Source organism: Temnothorax nylanderi, unplaced genomic scaffold (genome assembly GCF_030848795.1).
Source record: "Temnothorax nylanderi isolate EJ_2023f unplaced genomic scaffold, tnyl_v1.0 TNYL_tig0439_pilon, whole genome shotgun sequence".
In the NCBI taxonomy this organism is placed as follows: domain Eukaryota; kingdom Metazoa; phylum Arthropoda; class Insecta; order Hymenoptera; family Formicidae; genus Temnothorax; species Temnothorax nylanderi.
The window spans coordinates 6,938-13,944 of record NW_027249501.1 but is presented as its reverse complement, the minus strand read 5'-3'; the positions used below and the strand labels follow the sequence as shown (position 1 = coordinate 13,944).

The following is a 7,007-nucleotide window of genomic DNA, read 5'->3' as shown; positions in this document are numbered from 1 at the left end:
AGCATTACAGAATTTTCACGAAACGTTTTATACAGCGTTTGATAAGCGTTCCGAAAGCGTTTACAACCCAACAGCGTTGTGTAAGTGTTCTTACAACGTTTGAAAGCGTATAAACGCTCAGAAAACCCTCACCAAACGTTTGTCAACGCTCTATAAGGCTTCTTATTTTCGCCAGGGATGAGAAGCAGCTAGTAGATGAGCATTATCTGATAGCGAGAAGAGGAGTCACGTAGCGAGCGGCAAGCGGCGAGCGACGCGTGATACGACCGCGTGTCGAAAAACTATGGTCCACCTCTCGCTATCATCAGATGATGCTCACCGTTGTTAAGAGATCTACCAACTGAGCCATTTTACGTTATACCTACCAATCGGTCTATCGCTTCTCATGCACTCATTCGCTCAGATGATTGAGTTAAAATGATACATGACTTTTCTTTTCAATTGGATCCAATCTACCATCACCTTTCAGTTAGTCGGTTACTTATTAGATACCCTGTATAATATGTATACAAAACATTTTCTATAACTTTTTATTTGTAACTAAAAAATCTTTTTCTACAGTTTTTTCGAACAGAAAGTACACATATATTATTCGTATTTTTTAAATATGTCGTTTTATTATGACAAATACATCTTTAATAAAAAAAACACAATGACTGCTAATGACTTTTCTAAATACGATAACTTTTCTAATACGATAACTTTTCGATAATATACATAATTGCAATATCTTCTTTTTATCTTACGGATAAAAAGGCCGTGAAATACGACATGGCAGTTTGCAACACCTTAAAATTGAATGCCATTGTTACAATATGTAAGTATATGTTATGTAAATAAATCATAAAAGATATTTTTTCCGTATATAAATTAAACGTACCGAACTGCACATAGTCATGGACATAACGAACATCTTTCCAGCCGTGAGCGTACGTGGAACGAGACTTTTATAAAGAAGTACCCTTAATAATATTCTACTTTTTATGGAAAATGCATACCATCTTGAACTGTACCTAACAGACAATATAATTTATTTTATATCGATAATATGAGTTATTTATAATTATATGCGGTAAATTTCCATGACGTGTATTAGAAAGAAACAACAAGTGCATTGCCGTTTAAAGATTCGCTGTTTCGAAAAAACTTTTTTGAATATCACAGTTAACTTGGATTTCGGTGTCACGTCTAAATATCCCGGATATAATATCCCGCGACAAAATATCCCGGTCTTATTATCCCTGCGACAAAACATCCCGCGACAATATATCCCATGACAAAATATCCCCTTGCAAAATATCCCATGACAAAATATCCCCTGGCAAAATATCCCCTGGCAAAATATCTCGTGACAAAATATCCCAAGGATGCAGAAATAACGGTTACATACATAAATACACATTAATCATTGAAGTACAAATATAAATACACAAATAACGCGACAAAGTAACACATGATTTGTTCTCACGAACTGTGCGTGGATTGTATTGTGCGCGCCGTACCTGAGGTAGAGCGCCGAACGCCTCGATATCCCTATCCTGACATTCGGTTATAAATAATAATAAGGAACGTGTACTAGTGAATATATGTCTGGATGTTACTTGCGATACGGTTGTCAGTCAGTTACATCTGTTAGGATTGTGCGGTCAGGTGTGCGATGCCTTTGAAATTTGTAAGTAGTCAAAAGGGGAAGCGACAATTAGTGCTTTATGGTTTTATTTATGGTGTGCATCGTGAAAATACTGATGCTGTTTACACGATATTGGTCAGAACGTTGTAGTATGAGGCGATATATATTTGTATTTCTATGATTAATGTGTATTTATGTATGTAACTGTTATTATTGTTCTACTAAATTATAAGTTTTTGTGCATATGTTTAAATTTGAATATATTTCTGCATCCTTGGGATGCGTGGAAAGTCCACGCATGTACTTTGAAGGCACACTATGTGTCTAGTTTAATAATAGTGGAGCACCCCGCAGGGGGGCGGAACCTACTGCCTCCACACATACACTTCCCACGCGAAACGAGGTGCCACATGGGTTTACAACTTCCCACGCGTGGAAAGCCCACGCATGTACTTTGAAGGCACACTATGTGTCTAGTTTAATAATAGTGGAGCCTCCCGCAGGGGGGCGGAACCCACTGCTTCCACGCATACACTTTTCACGCGTGGAAAGTTTTAAACCCATGTGGCACCTCGTTTCGCGTGAATTGGGATATTTTGTCATGAGATATTTTGCCAGGAGATATTTTGTCATGGGATATATTGTCGCGGGATGTTTTGTCGCAGGGATAATAAGACCGGGATATTTTGTCGCGGGATATTATGCCCGGGATATTTAGACATGTAACCTGGATTTCAACATCAACTAGCATTTATTTCAACATTAATTGGCATTATAAAATTATAACTTTGCAAAAACAATAGAAAATTTAATACTATCGAGAGACATTTCTCTAAAATTTTTTTTGAAAATTATCTTGAAAAAGTCAGAAAAACTTCAAAAATTTGACTAAAAATGTTGGAAGAATATTATGAAATTAAATACCGCAACATCTTAAAAATTCTTCTTATTTTCACACACATCTAAGAAAAGTTAAGGAACTAAAAAATTGTATCCTCACGCTTTGTTGAAAATTTCTGTGCTCCGATCTATTAGCAATTGTCCAGGAATACACATACATACGAGATGAGTAAACACAGCACAAGTTACAAAAACGTATCTTATTACCTCTTCAGTGTGCTCCAGGTTATTGATAAGCTGCAAAATTTAAATATTCCGTCATAAACTAATATTTTTTACACACGGAAAAAAAATAAAGTTGACGTCACTGGCTGCCACAAGCATAAATAGTTAATTCAATTGGATATTATTGGACCAAATATTTAAATTATAAAAACAATTATCTGATGTTTTTTGTTCATTAATATTGATGTTGCATCAATAAATTTTATCTCAATAACACTGATGCTGTTGATACAAAAAATGATGCTGTTAATACATCATTTTTTTCCGTGCAGACACATGTGCTTCTTAGACCCTTACTTGTATTCCCATCACACTCAAAAGCAGCACATTCAGAAATAGAAGAAGAAATGTCACGTGAGTGAACATGGAGTCCAGTATCTGAGCATGTCTAGAAAGGAGATCGGATAAAATGATTTAATATAAATGATCGAATGAGTGTTAGATTAAACGATTAAGCCATTTCATTAAAATTTTTAAAGCCACTGTTATTATGGACGACAGAATTTCACGTGGTACAGACTCTAATGTAAGTTGATGTTTTTTCAAGCACGTCATTAATTTACAGTAACTATTCCCGGCAGAACCGTGTTTCTCCATGAAAATTTCTAGATGATAATGCGTCTCTGTATGTATTTTCTCGCCATCGTCGATTTTAATGTCTGCCTCGCCAGTAATGTTTTCAAGACACTGGCTTTGAAATGCAACATTATAAATTAGCGCGCAATTTTTGTATACCGATATATTCTTTATTTGTTCAAAAATGAGTAAATTGTAAATTCTCTCTTAAAAACATATTTGTAAAAGATAGAAGGAATAAGATCTTGTATTTAATTTTACTCACCTGATAGCTGTAAATAGACCGCAAGCATGCAACACACATACTATATACGTGGTATCGATAGTGAACAAAATTGTTATTGTAGTTATACTTGTAACGTAGGTGTGGAATATGATTGGGTAATAATACTTCTCTTTGTCCACTTTGTATTCAGCCAGATATACATATGCCAATGGCCGTGACTCATTCAGCGGAATTACAATATCCAAGATTCTTGGTATCAATGGAATTAGCAAATAAAATATTAAAAATACGGTAAAGTATACTGCAAAAAAAAACATATATTTGGCTTATCAACTGTATCAAATGTCAAAGAATGTTTTTTTTTTGGCTTAGATATTTTATAATTTTATAAGAATTTTATAAAAATACGTAAAATTTCAGACTTTGAAAAAATAAATTTTAATTAAGAGAAGATTTGGTAAATATAGTCGAATAGGGGGACCCAGCTCCTATGATTCACCTTGACATATACGAAGGTTGGATGAAAGTAATGCCTCCTAATTTTTTTTCTTTTGAATCTGGCGCCATAGAAAATTTTGCGTTTCACTGAGTTGTTATTTAAAGTCTCTAGTTGCACTACGTTGAATGTTGTGATTATTTACGTGAGTGTGTCATACGAGCATATCGAACTAGTGTGTGTTTCAGATATGCGTAACAAACAAGGGCGTTAGTTGAATTTCTTACCGTGGAAGAAGTGAGTTCCAATGGCTGGTTCTTCAGCGGATAAAACAGCTCAATGAGCGCTTAATAATTCTTTATTACGATTGGTTTCTACACTTGGATCCAAGGAAGAATTAAAGGCAAGGGCTAATCATTTTAAAAAATCACTGATTGACCCGAATCATACAATATTGTAACAATATTGTTATTGTTATCAAGATTTGTGGATTGTTGATGAAAATAGAGTCAAAACTTCCAAAAAATTTTTAACTGCGTCTTTATTTAATTTTCAAAATTTTGCTCTTAGTAAAATTTTCAAAAAAAAGTTGGGGGCAGAAGATGAGCTCCGATCAAGTTGAAATTTTACAGATATTAGTTTTAGACATATTCGCATCTTTTCCGCCTAGTGGCGTTATAAAATTCAAAAAAATTTTTTTTCGCTTCACCCTACAGTTAGTAAAATTTTCAAAAAAAAGTTGGAGGCAGAAGATGAGCTCCGATCAAGTTGAAATTTTACAGATATTAGTTTTAGACATATTCGCATCTTTTCCGCCTAGTAGCGTTATAAAATTCAAAAAAAATTTTTTTCGCTCCACCCTAATATACACACAGAAATAGTATTAGACTACTAAGATCCAAGCTCGGATCGTAAATAGCAGTTTTATACTAATTTGATTGTAATCATAACGACCTCTGTGAAGTTAGCACCGCAATTTTGGAATTTTGATATAATTGATGGAGTTCTGGCTCTTCCCCAAAGAGTTCTAGAGTTCCTGATAGGTAAGAAAAATAGTTCTAGCGATTTAACCCAAAAAACAACAGTTTGAAGTTTTGGGGTGCCGATTTTTTATTCATGATTCAATTTCTCGATCCAGCTAACAGAATCGACGAGAACTCTTTCAATTTTGTTTTAAGCGATATGATTCATAATGATAATCTTCAGAACTCTTGAGGTGCTACCCATGCAGAACTCCAAAGAAAACTTTAGATTTCCCAAAAAAATTTTCGAAATTAAAAATTTCTCGATCCAACTAACAGAACAATTATATCAAAATTCCAAAATTGCGGTGCTAACTTCACAGAAGTATTATAACGGTCTTATTTCTCTTAATATTATTATTATATTTAGTCATTTATGTCTTTCAGTACACTTACTGAGAATAAACTATTATATTTTTCAAACTTCTTTTGTTAATAATTTTTTAATAAAGAACGAGCGACGGCTAAAATCCTTTGAAGGTTACTCAGGAGGGTGACCTCTATATGTGATGTGACCTAATATATGTCAAGGTCAAGGTCATAGGAACTGAGTCCTTTATCGATATATTTATCAAAGATTTAAAAACTAATTATTCCTGTACCTGCAAAATAACTCGTTACTTTACGGCCGATATTAGCATAATATCTCAAGATATGACGCTCATTATCACTATTAAAAAGTTCCCAATGATCGTTCATAAGTTGCAATAGTTGTTGAAACTGATTAACAATGCAAAGAAAGTATTAATAATAAATACATATTACTGATATTGATTGATGACAACTCACTTTGCCATTATTTATAACGATATTAATTAACTTTATGTTAGAAGCTAAAACAGGAGTAATGGTAATTGTACATTCAACGGCAATATCTATATCACCTCAAGTGTCGTATAATAGAAGCCCCTATAAAAATCAATAACTGTATTGGCAACATTAAAGTGCAAGTGTGTCACAAACCTATTTCTTTCTCTCTTTCTCTCTCTTTTTTTAAGAAAAGAAATTGAATTCCATCCAGCAATATTTTTCAACAGATTATTCACTAATACATTTGCACTACTGCTTGCATAATTAATACGACACATTACCTCAACTAAGAAAACAGAATACTGCACTACTGATAAAAGACACACGGTACCAATATTTTAATTACTTTACTCTGATACGGCCAACCACCGATCCGCAACATAAAGAATTTGTTGATGGTATAGTATTTTTCTATGTTCGAATTCATGTCACAGGTTTTTGTGCAAATGTACCGTCGCGAGCTCTCCTTGTTAAATATATAGTATAGTATAAGAAAAAAGTGACATAGACAAGAAAAACGGTGTGATTACGGTAATACCGGATTGTCATACGAGTCGTGGAGTACCTATGTATATTAAATTAATCGATATAGGACGTTGCCTCTGCATTACGTACCGCATAGTTTGCAACACGTCAGTCACATCTCATATAGGAATTATAATAAAATTATAAACTATTTTCAAACGTAAGTGAAAGTATTTCCTCAGCAGGAAGAAATAGTCCCGGGAAAAAAAGATTATATATAATTATATATAATTATATATAAATATATATGATTATATATGATTATATATGAATTTTGTCTCTATATATAAAATTATATATGGGTCCATATATGATTACTAGCGTTTCGGCCCGCGCTTCGCGCGGGCCTCAAAGCTAGCGCGTGGACCTCAAAGCTAGGAAACTATAGATCTATATATAGATATATATAGATCTCTGTATATATACTAGGTGCGCAACTAAGTTTCCGGGTTTTTTTTATCAATAAAAAATGGAAAATTTCAAGAGAAATACAAAAAATGGTTTATTCAAAGTATCGTCCCTCGCTAGCTATACATTTTCGCCATCTCTCTGGCAATACATGAATACCGCGACAATAAAACGACGCGTCTTTGGACCGAAACCATTCATCCAACCAATTTTGCACTTCTTCGAAATTGGTCAAGTGTAGCCCAGCCA

At 33.9% G+C, this 7,007-nt stretch overlaps 1 pseudogene; it reads right to left on the bottom strand.

Moving 5' to 3' along the window:
• Positions 1-737: 737 nt before the first annotated feature.
• LOC139782779 (odorant receptor 63a-like) lies at positions 738-6,544 on the bottom strand (annotated as a pseudogene).
• Positions 6,545-7,007: the final 463 nt, after the last annotated feature.